Source organism: Macrotis lagotis, chromosome 5, assembly GCF_037893015.1.
Source record: "Macrotis lagotis isolate mMagLag1 chromosome 5, bilby.v1.9.chrom.fasta, whole genome shotgun sequence".
Lineage (NCBI taxonomy): Eukaryota > Metazoa > Chordata > Mammalia > Peramelemorphia > Peramelidae > Macrotis > Macrotis lagotis.
This window is the reverse complement of record NC_133662.1, coordinates 62,034,316-62,050,280: the sequence shown is the minus strand read 5'-3', so window position 1 is coordinate 62,050,280 and position 15,965 is coordinate 62,034,316. Positions and strand designations below refer to the sequence as shown.

General features: G+C 35.6%; 1 pseudogene; it reads right to left on the bottom strand.

Annotated features, from left to right (window-relative positions):
- Positions 1-4,751: 4,751 nt before the first annotated feature.
- On the bottom strand, positions 4,752-6,184 carry LOC141523828 (tropomyosin alpha-4 chain pseudogene; annotated as a pseudogene).
- Between the last annotated feature and the right edge of the window lie 9,781 nt (positions 6,185-15,965).

The following is a 15,965-nucleotide window of genomic DNA, read 5'->3' as shown; positions in this document are numbered from 1 at the left end:
CCTTCATATTCATCTCTCCTGTGGTGTGTGTATATATATATATATATATATATATGTGTGTGTGTGTGTGTGTGTGTGTGTGTGTGTGTGTGTGTGTGTTTATAATCCTTCTAAGTGCTCTATTAATTGATATGATTCATTTGAGTTATCAGTATCACCTTCCCATGCAGGAATATAAGCAGTTCAATATCATTAAATTCTTCATAATTTGCCCTTCCCATCTACCCTCTCTATGCTTCTCCTGAGTCTTATAGTTGGAGATCAACCTTTCTGTTTAGATTTGATCAATTCAACAGGAAAGTTTGAAATTCCCCTATTTCACTGAATGTTCATCTTTTCCCCTGATAGAGGATGTTCAGTTTTGCTGGGTAGTTGATTCTTCATTGTAATCCAAGTTCTTTTGCTTTATGGAATATCGTATTCCACCTGTATGTCTTTAATGTAGATGCCACTAAATCATGTTTAATCCTGACTGTAGCACAACGATATTTGAATTGTTTCTGGCTACTTGGAGTGTTTTCTCTTTGATTTGGGAGTTCTGGAATATGATGACAGTATTCCTGGAAATTATTTTGGGGGAATCTTTTTCAGGAGGTGATTGATGGATTCCCTCAATTTCTATTTTAACCTCTGCTTCTAGGATATTGGGACAATTTTTTGAAGAAATTCTTTAAAAATGAAGTCAAAGTTCTTTTCCTGGTCATGATTTTCAGGTAGCCCAATAATTTTTAAATTGTCTCTTTGGATCTGTTTTCCAGGTCAGTTGTTTTTCCAGTGAGATAGTTCATATTTTATTCTTCATTCTTTTGGTTTTGTTTTATTGTTTCATTTCTCATAAAGTCATCAGCTTTCTTTCATTCCATTCTACATTTGAAGGAGTTGTTTTCTTCAGAGAACTTTCTATCACTTTTTCTATCTGGTCAATTTTGCTTTACAAGGCATTTTCTCCTCATTAACCTTTTTTTTTTTGGACTGATTTTTTCCATTTGACCTAATCTGGTTTTTAACATGTTATTTTCTTCAGTATTTTTTGTATTTCCTTGACCAAGCTGTTGACTTAGATTTTATGATTTTCCTACTTTGCTCTCATTTATTTTCCCAATTTTTCTCTACTTCCTTTACTTGATTTCCTAAATCTTTTTTGAGTTCATCCTTGACCTGAGTTCAATTTCTATTTTTCTTGGAAGTTTTGGATATAAAATCTTGGACTTTGTTATTTTCTGAGTGTGTTTTGATCCTCCATGGGACCCAAGCTATTATCTATGGTCAAGTTCTTTTTTCCAATTTACTCATTTCCCCAGGTTAAGAGGTGCTTCCCAAATTTTGAGTATTATTGGGACACCCCACAAGCACCTCAATTCCTCCGAGGTCTTATGAGAAGCTCTGACTGCTTTCCTGTGCTGTGCTCTGCTCTGTGGATGACCATAATCACTCACCTCTGCCCTGGAACTGTGAGGAGGATCCCTGCTCTGTTATGGCAAAAGGGATCCCCAGACTGTGACCAAGGTCTGAACAGAGCACCAGAGACCTGCCCCAGGGATAGCAGAGACACCTCAACTGTCTCTCATGATCCCTTTAAAATCCATGGACTGAGTGCTCGGGAAGCAACTGTCTTGTGACTCCCTACTGGTTGGCTCTACAGACCTGCTTCCATTTCTGGGATAGGGGTTTTGCTGAGGACTGTGACTGCATTGAAGTCCACAGTGACTTGGGCTCCACAATCACTCCGGCAGACTTTTCTCACTGATCTTCTAAGTTGTGCTTGGTATTCCCTGGGTTGGGCAGTCTGGAAATCACCTCCATTGTTCTGAGCCCAGGCACCCTGGGATATTCCTGGAAGACTCTAGCTCATTTGCTCCAGGCACTCCATGACCTTAGCTGTGCTGCTATCCCTTCCTACTCTAGTGGATCAGAACCTTCACAGAGATCTTCCAAGTTATTGGAATTGATTTCCTGGGTCTTTTTGTGGGATCTGTGACTCTAAAATTTTGGTTTGAGGCATAATATTAAGGTTTTTGGATTATTTTGGAAGAGCCCTTCTTTAAATTCCTGCCTTCATGCTGCCATCTTGGTTCAAAAACTGGGAAAGACTTCATAGAATTCATAATACGTGAATTGAGCAGATCCAGGCGAACATGGTACACAGCAACAACAACATTGTGTGATGATCAGCAATGATAGATCTAGTCATCAAATGACACAGTCATCAAAAAAATTCCAAAAGACTTGTGATGGAAAATATCACCTATATCCAGAGAAAGCACTATAAAGTCTGAATGAGGATCAAAGATACTATTTTCACTTTAATCTTTTATTTTCTTATTTTGTGTTTTCCTTTTTGTCCTGTTTTGTCTTTTGCTTCATGAGCAACGTGGAAATATATTTAATATAATTGTACATGTCTAACCTAAAGTCAAATTTCTTGCTGTCTTTGGGGAGGAGGGAGAAAAGGGAGGGAGAAAAAATTAGAAATCAAAATCTTACAAAAATAAATGTTGAAAACCATCTTTACATGTATCAGTAAAAAATAAAACATTATTAACTGACAGGTGGTTTGGCATTGGTCCCAGAAAGGTTAAATATATGCAAAACTGGAATAGTTCACTTAACCTCCCATTTTCACAGTAGAACAGCTCAAATGGATTTGTCTGTTGGGTAGAAATTAAGGAAATGATTCCCAACTAAGTTTCAGTGGAGGATGAAGAATGGTGATAGATGGGATACATGCTTAGACCTCTGAGTGAAAAGTAGATGAGAATCTTTATTTTGTTCTTACTGGAGCACTGTTACTGCTTTTTACTTTGGTTTTATTATTTTTCTATGTCCACAGTCAAAAAGGAAAATTTCCCCAGTTATGTCAATCACACTTTAGTTTCTTATTTCCACAATGGTGGTGGAGTTAGCAGATGTACTCTGTATTATTTTCTGCTTAGGTCAAGAAGTGGGCAAGTTTCTTGTCACATTTGCACATCATTTCTTTGTGCTTGTTCTGGTTTGCACCACATTTCACACTCTAATCCATTTATTCCCAACCATAGCATTCCATCTTGGGGCCACAACTAGCCTTCACAACCATGTTATAATAGCATTCCTGTTTTTGACAGCAATAGTCACTTGGGTCTGAGGGTCAACCAGTTTCTCAAACACCACAGTAGCAGCCATAGTTCATATAAGCCAGTGTTGATTGATTTGTAGCATAGCTGTCATCCAAGAATTCCCCCCAATGTACATGGAATTTCCCTGAAATGGTTCTGAAGAGCAGTAGCAGTAGCAGCTAGACAGATTCCATCTAGTCTGGGCTGCTGGTATAAGTGTTACTCTGGATGATTGACTAAAATTCTATTAACTGAAAAAAGAGTGTATTTTAATATATCTCTTTTGGACAACAAAAAATTGTATTGGACAATTGGAAAGAAACCAAAGTGAGGAAAGTGGGGAAAAAAGTTTCAGTGTCACTGTTTAATTGCTTATCTGACTCTGAATACTATGAGGGAGTTGTTCTCTTGTATGTTAACAACCTGGGAATATGAGGTGATGAGGAGAAGAGGCAGATTAAGTGAATGAAATCATGCCATATCTCACTGTAGATATTTACAGTGATGCTCTTGGAATTTTAAAGAGGTGATAGAATTGTCTTAGTGGTAGGAGCAATAAAAAATAAAGGACCTCAAGTAAAATCAAGTTATGCATCTGATAATTAACTTATGTTTCATTTATTATTAATATCAGAGATAGAAGTCAAGACTATCTCAAAATTTTTTAATTGCTTTCTTGGAGGGATTGTAGGGGCTAAATAATCCAGAATGGGAATTCTTTCTATTTCACTGATCCTCTGTAACTTTTAGCCTTAGGGAGATTCCTGAAGCACTGAGAAAATGCCTGAAGATGCTGAGAAGACATTATTATTTTTTTTTCAGTTTATGTAAAAATTTATTTGACCAAAAGCTAGAAAAAGGTGATACTATTACAAATGATACATTTGGTAAAGATCTAAATGAAAAGTACTGGTTTCATTCAGCTTCACATTTCCTAGTGTGTTTCTGGGTAGTGTGATGCTTAATAAATAGTAATCAGAAGCAGAGTAATTTTTAAACACAACTGTAAACTTGAGTCTTCATATCTGCTCCACACTGCTGTGGAATAAGGAATGTTTTAGCACTGAGCTGTACACAAGAAAACTGTATAACAATGTCAAATAGGTACTGTGTATTTGATTATCTGTATCCAGTTAAATCAGGAGGTTTTTGGTCTTTATGAATTGGTCCCAAAAATAAAGATTAAAATCCCTCTGAAATAGAAGAAACAATCTTCTATTCACTGTACTATGGTAGTCTAAAATAAAATCAAGACAATTTGAATTTATTTCTCCTTTAGTGACAGTGAGGCACCATTAGAACTGTATTTCTAGCCAACAGATTCATGGACACAGAAAGTGGCATGGAAAAAGGGCTGGAATCAACCACAAGAAGCATTACCATGCTACATCCATTGGTGAGACAGGCTGTCAAATTAATTTCTACTAATTGCTGGTTGACTTTGTTACTGATGCTCAGTCATACAGAATCAAGAAACAGAGCAAACATCGTTCCTTATTTGTAATGAGACTTCCAATTGCTTTGCAGAAATCAACTACTAAATGGGAAGTTAGTAAAATACCATACTGGTTCAAATATAGGTTGAGCTCACTTAAAATCCTAAAATGAGGTTTCCTTTAAAGGAAAAAAAGTCTTGGCATACAGTAAAAGTAACAACTGTAGGCCACATTTGGGTCTTTATGCAAGCCATCTATGTTTGGACCAATACAAAAACAGATTTTCCTATACTCATCCAGAAAAAAAATGTAGATGTTGGTTATCTTTTAAAAGTATTTTCTCAGTGACCGCTCAGAGGATGTTTGCCCTGTAGTGAAGAGAGGGAGGAAGGGCCACAATAATTAGGCCATTCTTTGTGGTTTATGACTTCCTAAAACAACCTTTTCACTATGGATGGAAAGTCCCCACCCATTTTATGAGCTGGCCCCTGCCCTTCTTTTTACAGAAGGGTATCATGGAATGCTTAAAACCCAGGCATGATCCAGTAGCTCAGTTGGGTTCCCTGCTATTGCCTATAGTGTAACAGAATGCCCTCAATCTTGAAGATTTTGGCCTAAGTTAAATACCCTGCCTGCCTAAGGGAAAAAAAATGCAATTTAAGGATAAAAAAAAGGCAGCTAGAAGCTTTAGTGTGTTGTTTGAAAGGAGAAACTAGATTTAACTGGTGCCCAAAGCCTCTCTGGTAACAAATATTGGTCAGGTATTCATAATTTGATTGACATTTCCAGTAAAGAAAAGATGCAATAATAGAAGAAACTTCTTACAAGGGAAGGGGACAACATGGAGTTCTTGAGTTTCTGGCAAACAAAATTCTTCTCTTTTGATTCATATACAGTTAAGTTCGTTTAATGTCTGATCCGGTGTCTGATGTAAGCCCACGTTCTCTCCTTTGGCCTGGGCAAGTTTTTCTTCCAGGTCATCAATGGTCTTTTCCAGTTTTGCAACAGTTCTTTCTGCAAACTCAGCCCGGGTCTCAGCCTCTTTAAGTTTGTCAGACAGAAGTTTGATTTCTTCTTCATATTTATCTTCTTTTTCAGAATACTTCTCAGATTCAGCCTCCAAGGATTTCAGGTTGTTGGTGACATTCTTCAGCTCCTCTTCCAGATCACCACACTTAAGTTCTGAAACCTCAGCACACTCTTCCGCTCGCTCCAGCTCACCCTCAAGGATGACCAATTTACGGGCTACCTCCTCATATTTTCGATCAGCCTCCTCTGCAATGTGCTTGGCTTCCTTCAACTGCATCTCCTGAATTTCCATTTTTTCTTCATCCTTCATTGCCCGGTTCTCAATCACCTTCATTCCTCTCTCACTCTCATCGGCTGCCTTTTCTGCCTCCTCCAGTTTCTGCAGGGCTGTGGCCAGACGTTCTTGGGCCCGGTCCAACTCTTCCTCAACTAGCTGGATCCATCGATTTAGAGCTGCCACATCTCCTTCAGCTTTCTCCCGCTGCTCCCGCCCGCCGTCCAGCTCCCGCTGCAGGCTCTGGGCTCGGTCCTCCGCCTCATCCGCCTGCTGCTGCAGCGCCTGGATTTTCCTTTTCACCGCCTCCAGAGAGTTGAGGCCGGCCATGGGGACTGGGGGGCTCGGGGCTCGGGCAGGGCGGCCTGGGAGCACTGGGGCTGGCGGGGCTGGCGCCGCTGGTCTGCGCTGGGGAAAGCAGCCGCCGCCCTGGTCCCGGAGCCCCCGCCTCCTCCCCACCCCCTGAACCGCCCGGCGGCTGGGCGATGGGGGGGGGGGGGGGGGGGATGGATCAAGACTTTATTATTAAATAGAGTCAGAAGCAAGATTCAATCCAGGTCTTCCTTGACTCCAAATCCAGACGTTTATCTCTAGATCACAGTATTTTTCTCTCTTCAAAATATTGCCAAAATCTTTATTCTCCTTTCTGTGAATAACTCCAAGAAGTGTAATCCTACTACTAAAACGAATAGCAGCAAAAACCCTGGGCTTTTGAAGTTTTTTTTCTCACCTGTCCATGAAACATGAAGATTAATTCATAGTATTTAAACACCCAGTGAAAAACCTGCATTTTTTAAATAGTGACTAATTTGATTTTCTTGCTTTTCAAGGAACACTCAAATGTTCTAATTTGAAAATGCTCATTTCTTGGCATTCAGCTTTACTTAGTCCAACTCTCACGGTCATATATATTAGTATTAGGAAAAGCACAATGTTGAATATAGGGAAATTTGTTGGCTAGGTGATATCTCTAGATTTTTTTTTTGTTATATTGTCCAGATTTGCCATAGTTTTCCTTCCAAGAAGCAAGCATCTTTTAATTTTGTGACTACAATTGCTCTGTGCAGTAATATTTGAACCCAAGACTATAAAATCTGACACAGCTTCTATTTCTTCTCCCTCTTTTTGACAGGAAGTAATAGGACCCCTTGCCAAAATTTTACCTTTTTGTACATTTTAAATTTCAAGATGACTTTTCACTCTCCTCTTTCACCCTCATCAGAGGCTTCTTAATTCCTTTTCACTCTCTGTCATCAGAATAGTATCTAGGTATGTGAGACTATTTATATTTCTCCTGGCAAACTAATTCAGGCTTCTGAGTCATCCAGTTTGGTATTTTGCAAGATGTACTTGTCATATGAGTTAAACAAATAAGGTGACAATATACAGCCTTGACATACTCTTTTTCCATTCTTAAAATACCAGCTGTTAAGTTTTAACATGCTTTTTGACTCACATACAGGTTCAACAGGAGACATAAAAGCATCTGGTATGTTCATCTCTTTCAAAGTTTGCTGATCTATTCATAGTTCACAAAGTTTGTGATCTATAGACAGACTTTACTGGAGTCAATGAAGCAGAAGTATTTGTTTTTGCTTTCTTGTTGTGTTTCTTGTTAGTCTCTTTGGTTTTTTTTTTTAGGGGGAACTCCCTTTCTTTCAACATAAGCCAATGTGTTGGCAATTTGGTCTCTAGTTCTTCTGTCTTTTTGAAATCCAGCCCAATCTTTTGGTAGTTGTTGGATGACATATTGTTGAAACCTAACTTACAGAATGTTAAACACAATGTTGTTGGCATAGGAAATGAGCAAAATTGTTTGGTAATTTGAATATTCCTTAGTATTGCCCTTCCTTAGGATTGGGATAAAAAAAATCTTTTCCAATTTAGTGATTATAGTTGTGTTTTCCAAATTTGCTAGCATATTGAGTGCAACACTTTAACAGTATCATTTTTAAGGTTTTAAATAACTGCTGGAATTCCATTTCCTCTTCTAGCCTTTCTGTTAGCAATTTTTCCTCAGGTTTGCTTGAGCTTATTCTCTAGTATAGCTGCCTCTAGATCATGATGATGTTAACATCTTCCTTCTATAGTTCTTTAGGTATTTTTGCCATCTCTTTTTGATTTTTCTTTTTTTGGTTTTAGAAAGATAAAGGAGTTAAGTGACTTGCCCAAGGTCACGCAGATGTAAATAATAAGTGTCTCAGACCAAATTTGAACTCAGGTCATCCTAACTCCAGGGCTGGTGCTCTATCCACTACCTAGTTGCCACCTTTACTTTTTCTTAACTAAGCCATGTAATTAAATACTTTCTTTTAATTATCTCTCCTCACTCGTTTCTATTCTTCCTATACTTTTTGTCTTCATAAGTACTCTGAAATCCATTGACACAAGTTTCCCAGTTGATCCTCAAACTAGAAACTTTTATCTCCTGACAATTTTCAGTAGCAGTTCCCCCACCCACCCATCCCAACCCCATACCTGGAATGGTCTCTTCATCCTCATCTCTGACTCCTGACTTTTTCAGCTTTCTTTATATCACAGTTAAAATTTTATTTTTCTTAGGAAGACAACTAATTCTCCCTAATTCTAGGGCCTTCCTTCTATTTATTATTTTCAATGTATCATGTATATAGTTTGGAGGTATATAATTATGTCTCTTATTAGACTGTGAACTTCTTAAGAGCAATTACTGCTTTTATTTGGTCTTTTTAGTGTTTAGCAGAGTGTCTGGTCCAAAATTTAAACACTTAATATATGTTTATTGGTTGTGTATTCACTGACTGAATTGGATTTCAATCATGAGAAAAGTCTGGTCTATTAAGAAGTGCACTTACAGTGTTAAACTACTACTTGTGTAAAGCTCTTAGACTGGCAATAACACACATTATCTTATCTTTAGTTTAATCACCATTGGATAATACAAAGATCACTGGTTCTTGAGTCAGAGGACATCAGTTGAAATTACATCTCATATGAAATTCTATCACCTATATGATTTTGGACAAGTCATTTAACTCCCATAGACCTCAGTTACTTCATCTGTAAAGAATATGAAAAATGACACTTGCATAACTTCCCTACAACTCTTTTCTCCTACTGGACTGGCTTGCTTAGTTCAACCTGGCAGGTCAGAAAGTTCCCATACAGGAATTTCCTCACAGATACAATTCACTTTTAGAGTACTGTGGTGAAGGGTAGATGTTCACCACTTACAACTGCAGCCCTTGAGATCCAATGAATGAAGTTCTCACTTAATTCTTTTATTGTATGTTTTCAGCATGTCTTACTTATTATTTACTTGTTTTGGACATTTATAGATAGTTAGGAAGAACCTAACATAAACTACAATTATAATTGATACCTTGTAAAATTCATATTTTGGTCAAATTTGACTCAAAATGTGCAACACTGGGAAGAAAGGGAAAAAATCAGCTCTGAAAGAAATAAAGAAATCAGAAAAAATGATACTATTAGCTTTTAATAATGAAACATTTTCTTTTTTTAAATGTATTCCTCTATTTACATTTCCAATTGTATGTAAAGATAATTGTCAACATTCATTTTTGTAAAGTTTTCTCCTTCTCAATCTTCCCTCTCCCATCTTAAGGTAACAAACAAGTAATTTGAAAAAGGAAATACATATACAATCATGAAACACATATGTCCATATTACTCATGCCTTGAAAGAAGAATCCTAACAAAAAGGGAAAAATCATGAAAAGAAAAAAACAAAAAAAAATTTAAAAAGTGAGAAGAGTATGCTTTGGTCTGCATTCATATTCCATAGTTCTTTCTCTGCATATGAATAGTATTATTTATTACAAGTCTTTTGGAATTATCTTTGTTCACTGCTGCTGAAAAGAGCTAAATCCAACATGGTTGATTATCTCAGAATATTATCATTATAGTGTACAATGTTCTCCTTCTGCTTAATTCACTTAATATCAGGTCATGAAAGTCTTTGCAGGTTTTTCCTGAAAGCTTCCTGCTCATCATTTCTTATAGAGCAATACTATTCCATTATATTTATCTGCCACAACATGTTCATACATTCATCAATTTATGGCCATTCTCACAATTTTCCATTCTTTTTCACCACTAACAGAACTGTTATTAATATTCTGGCACATGTGAGTCTTTTTCTCGTTTTTGTGATCTCTTTGGGATATAGATCTAGTAATGATATTTCTGAATCAGTGTATGCAGTTTTTTTAAAATTCATTTTGTTATGGTTTCAAAATTCTCTCCAGAATAGTTGCATCAGTTTACATCTTCACTAACTATGCATTACTAGTCCAGTTTTCCCACACACCCTCCAACATTTATCATTTTCCTTTTCTGTCATACAAGCCAATATAATAGTTGTGAAGTGGTACCTCAGAGTTGTTTTAATTTTCATTTCTCTAGTAATGACAGAGCATTTTGTCATATGATGATAGATAGCTTTAATTTCTTCTTTTGAAAATTATCTTCTCCTACATTTCACCACCCATCAGCTGGGGAATGATTTGCATTTTTATAAATTTGACTCAGTTCTCTATATATTTTAGAAATGAAGCTTGTATCAGAAACACTGTCTGTAAAAATTTGTTTCCAACCTTTAGAATTTTATAGACTTAATTTGTGCAAAACATTTTCAATTTAATACAATCAAAATTATCCACTTTGCCTTCCATAATGTTCTCGTTTTTAGTCATATACTCTCCTTTCCACAGATATCCGATAGGCAAATGATTCTGTGTTCTTCTAATTGGCTTACTGTAGCAGCTTTATATCTAAATCAGGTGTCTATTTATAGCTTATCTTCGTATACAAGGTGTGAGATGTTGGTCTATGACTAGTTTCTGCTATGATGTTTTTCAGTTTTCCCAGCAGTTTTTGTGAAATAGTGAGTTTTTATCCCATAAAATGGAGTTTGGGGGTTTATCAAACAGGAAGATTAGTAAAGTTATTACCATGAAACATTTTCTAAATAGAAGGCATTGCAAAATAACAACAGAACCGTTCTAACCATGAACCAGATCTTAGTCTCCTATCCTACCCACTGCTTGTGGGAAAAAGTGGATACAAACTCATAGAAATCTAATAGGGTAGTACATGATATATGCTTGGAACAATTCTGAACTGAAAACCTTGGGTGTTCTTGGTATCCTTTGGAATGGTCTGGAGGAAAAGTCGCTTGTGAGACCAAGATGTTTCTCTTCTGACTGCTCCAATTGAACTTGATCTTTGGAATCTTTAAGAGTGTTAAATTCTTTTAGCAAAAACAGTGGTCCAAAGTTTTGGATCTATAGAACTATTCAAGTCTTCTCTGTAGGCTGAACTCTAAGGGGTTCCTTTTCTCAAGACATAGAAGGAAACAAAAGGCAAGATTGACAATTTTTTTCTTCCCACAGTCAACTCTGCTAGGCATCATAGGTTTCTTCTTCCTCTAAACTACCCTGATTAGAAAATTTTTTCCTCCAATTAACTCAACTCCTAGAAGTTCATAAAAAGCCTATCTTATTCCAAGAGGACCTGCAAGGGGGTAGTGTAAGGTCTAAGTTCTCCTTTCAAATGTCAGTTTAACTATTTCTCTATGAGCCATATGGTCATCTGTACCCAACTGAGCTCATTTCTCCCTTAACCATGAATAACTATTTTCATTCTTAACCCTCTTATTCAACCAGGCTCAAACATAATTGCTTTTTTACTTCATTGGCTCACTCTCCTCCCTCTCCTTTCTTGGTTTTGTCTTTTCTGCTTCTATTTCTATTTTGTTTCTTTGGTTTTTGATTGACTTTTATCTCAAGACATTGTACTCATATAAAGTGAATAGCCTCTCTTAGGAATAGGCACAAAAAAAGCATATTTCTTTTGGATCTGCCAGTAATACACAAAATACAATTACCCCATAGTTACAAAAAAGATATATTTATTAGTCCTTCCCAGCTATCAATCATAAGGTTTTCATAAGTCACCTGCAAATTAGCTGCTGAAAAACAAAGCACTTTATCCACCTTTCTTTCAGTTCCTCTCAGACTGCCCCTTTTCTTCAGTAAAAATGTGTCTCTCTCTTAAAGAGGTGTTATTTCACCTGAGATGGACTATGTAACATTTGAGAGACAGTTTCTGGTAAATTAATTATTTTTAATCATGCAGATAACGAAAGGGCTCAGGGGCACTCTGAAAAGTCAAAGACCCCTCAATGCTTATATGCCCTTGGAAGAATGGGTGTTCCTGAGGGTGGAAATCAACTCTGATTAAAGATAGAATAAATATTATAAAGATAGGTGGGCTTATAATGAGGGTCTGGGGGACATAGCTTTGATCACACAGTCTTAGTCAAAGAGACTTAACTATACCCATATTACCCCATCTAGGGTAATCTAGATAAAAGGGGGATCCATTTCTACTTAGATCTCTCTGAGTAAAACACAATTCACATAATCCATCAATTAATCTAAACTAATTTTTTCTTTACTTTTTGAACAGATCCCAGTTTTCCCAGTGGAGGGCATCTGAACAAGATTTTTATCTCTTTATCATTTTTATCCTTCAAAGTCTGACTAAATAGACTACAGGGTCTGCTTTTTAAATGAGGAAAAGGAAGGAGAAAACCTTAGCTTTAATTAAATATTTGCTTATTTACTATGGTTATTACTGTAATCATTTTCCTCAAGAAATTTGAATAATGGTACAACTTAACAGTTTAGAAATATTATCCACCAATTAAATTTCAATCAGACCTGCTAATCTCTGTAAGAAAAGGATGAGCTCTTGCTTCTTCTGCTTCCCATCCAGAAGGATGAGTCTTCCTCTGGCTCTTCATTAAACCACATGGTGCTCCATGGGCTTCACCATGTGACTTGGTTCACCCAAGTCTCGTGGCTACCTGTCCTTCTCTCTCTCTCTCTCTCTCTCTCTCTCTCTCTCTCTCTCTCTCTCTCTCCCTCTCTCTCTCCCTTTCCAAACTTCAACTGAGCCTGTCAGTTGACCTGCCAGTTCAATCAGCAAACCACATGGTCTTCTCTTTAAATTCTTCTTAATGTTTCTATCCTTTCTTATGTGTTGTAACTTCTTTTAATAAATTTTTATTTTCTTTACACACAAAAAAAGAAAAGGATTAAAAAATAACCCAGGATCATTTATAAATTATACTGTGTATGTGATATAGAGAGGGTTGCTTGTCATTACTATTTTCATATTTAGATTTCAGTGCATGGAGATATGTCAATGACTAAGCCCCTGGAAGCACAAAATTAATCCTATAGATTATTAACACTGAGCACTGTAAAATCTGTAAGAGTTCCTAGCTAATTTCACATTTTTTAAATTCTTTTTGCCCATGAATTTTGAGATGCTGAAACTCTAGTCCCTGTACAGCTGCAGGGCACATGCAGTAATTTTAGTAACTCACATTAATATGGCAGTTTATTTTGGTTTGCAAATGCTTTCTTAATACCAAATCCCCAAGTATACTTTTCCTATTTTTGTTATAATAAAAATTTTTAATGAAAACAATTAAACCTCAGCATTATACAAGAAAGGCACTCAACCAGGTTGAGCATGTTATATTCCAGAACTTTTTTTTCTGAATCAATCATTTGGAAAAGAGAATATATTTCTCCACAAAAGAAACGTTATAAATGTATTTGGGTATCCAGATTTAGCACAAGGTTTTTGATTTCATAATGCAACTAAACAGATCCTCGGTTCTTCTAAACTCTAAGCATAAATTCCTCCAAGTTCTAAGAGGAGGCAGGATAGACCTGACTGGAAGTTACTACCAGTAGTAGTTTGGTTGAAGGGAGTCATAGAATGTGCCATCATAATTTATTTATTTATTTATTTAGCATTCATTCATTCATTTGTTTGCTTGTTTATTATTTATTTATTTATTTTCAGCCATATGCACATGTATATTTTTAAACTACAAAATTTCCTTCAACCCTCCCTTCTTATCCCCCTCCACTCAGTAGCAAATAGTCAGGTAAGCATACATATTTTTGATAAACATGTTTACAGATTAGTTATTTTTGGTATGAGGAATTAGGATTAAGGGAAAGAGATACATAAGACACAATTTTTATAATGTTTTCATCAGATTGTGAAGGGGTTTTTTTTGGTCTGTGTGTGTGTGTGTGTTTTGTTTTGTTTTGTTTTGTTTTGTTTTGTTTTGCTTTCCTTTTCGTCCTCTGATGGGGATAACATAGTCCATAACTAGTCTAATACAGTTATGGTATCCCTCTGGACTGCTGAGAGGAGCTGCTTCCATGTTCATCTCACAATGTTGTTATTCATGTGTGTATTGTTCTCTTGGATACTCCCTTCGCTCAGTATCAGATCACATAAATCATTCCAAGCTTCTCAAGAGTCTAATCATTTATGTTTTCTTATAGAACAATAGTATTCATATACCATACTATGTTTAGCCATTCCCCAATTAATGGGCACCCCCTCAAATTCCAATTCTTTGCCACTACAAAAAAGAGCTGCTATGAATATTTTGGAACATTTAGGATTTTTTCCTTTTTTTTATATATAATTTCTTCAGGATAAATACATAGAATTGGAATTGCTGGGTCAAATGATGAACAGTTTTATTGGTCATTGGGCATAGTTCCACATTGCTCTCCAGAAAAGTTGGATTTGTTCACAACTCCATCAGCAATGCATCAGCGTCCCAATCCTCCCACAACCTCTCCAACATTCATCATTTTCCCTTTTTCTCATCTTGGCCAATCTGATAGGTGTAAGATGATACCTCAGTGCTGTTTTTATTTGCATTTCTCTAATAAATAATGATTTGAGCAGTTTTTCATATGATTATGTATAGCTTTAGTTTCTTCATTTGAAAATTATCTGTTCATATCCTTTGATCATTTATTAATTGGGGAATGACTTGTGACCTTATAAATTTGATATAATTTTCTCTATATTTTAGAAATGATGCCTTTAACGTAACTCCTAGTTGTGAAGATAGTTTCCCAGCTTTCTATTTTTCTTCTAATTATGGCAGCATTGATTTTATTAATGAAAAAGCTTACTAATTTAATATAGTCAAAATCATTCATTTTGCAATTGATAATGTGCTCTACTTCTTGTTTAGTCATAAATTTATCTCTTTTCCATAGATCTAATAGAGTATTTTTTAGTCTATTAATTTATCTATGATATTGCTCTTTAAGTCTAAATCTTGTATCAATTTTGACCTTATTTTGGTATTGGATGTGAGATGTGATCTCTGCCTAGATTTTGCCATACTATTTTCCAGTTTTCCCAACACTTTTTATCAAATAGTCAGTTCTTATCCCAGACCCTGATATCTTTGGGTCTGTCAAGTAGTAGACTGCTGTAGTCATTTACTGTGACTTCTTTTGAATTTATTCTAATCCACTGATCCATTACTCTGTTTCTTAACCAGTACCAAGCAGTTTTGATGACTGCAGCTTTATACCATAATTTTAGATCTGGTAGAGCTAAGACACTTTCCTTTATTTTTTTTTTCATCAGTTCCCTTGCTATTCTTGCCCTTTTCTTGCTCCAGATGAATTTTGTTACTATTTTTTCCTAGCTTATTAAAGTAGTTTTTTGGTAGTTTGATTAGTTATGGCACAGAATAAGTAATTTAGTTTGGGTAGGATTGTCATTTTTATTATATTATATTATATCATATATTTATATGTTTTTATTACATTATATTTTATTATAATGTAACATATAATATAAATTATAATATAATCATGATATATTATATAACCTATATTATATTTCATATAATATATAATGATATATTATAATTGCAATATATTAAAATTATAAAATACATTATATATTTATTTCATTCATATATAAAATAACAATATAATATACATTAAATATGAATATGCATATGCATGTACACATGCACACACATACACATGAATATAAATATAAGAATAAACATAAATATGAATATAAACATAAGTGTAAATACGAATAGGAATGTGAATATAAATATGAATATAAGCATAAGCATAACTGTAACTATAAATATAACTATAAATATAAATATAAATATAAATGTATTATGCCGGGTTTTTATTTACAACGCCGGCTTCTTAATGCTAGTCCGTCCTCTTACTCACCAGTCCAACGCGTGGTGAGTCT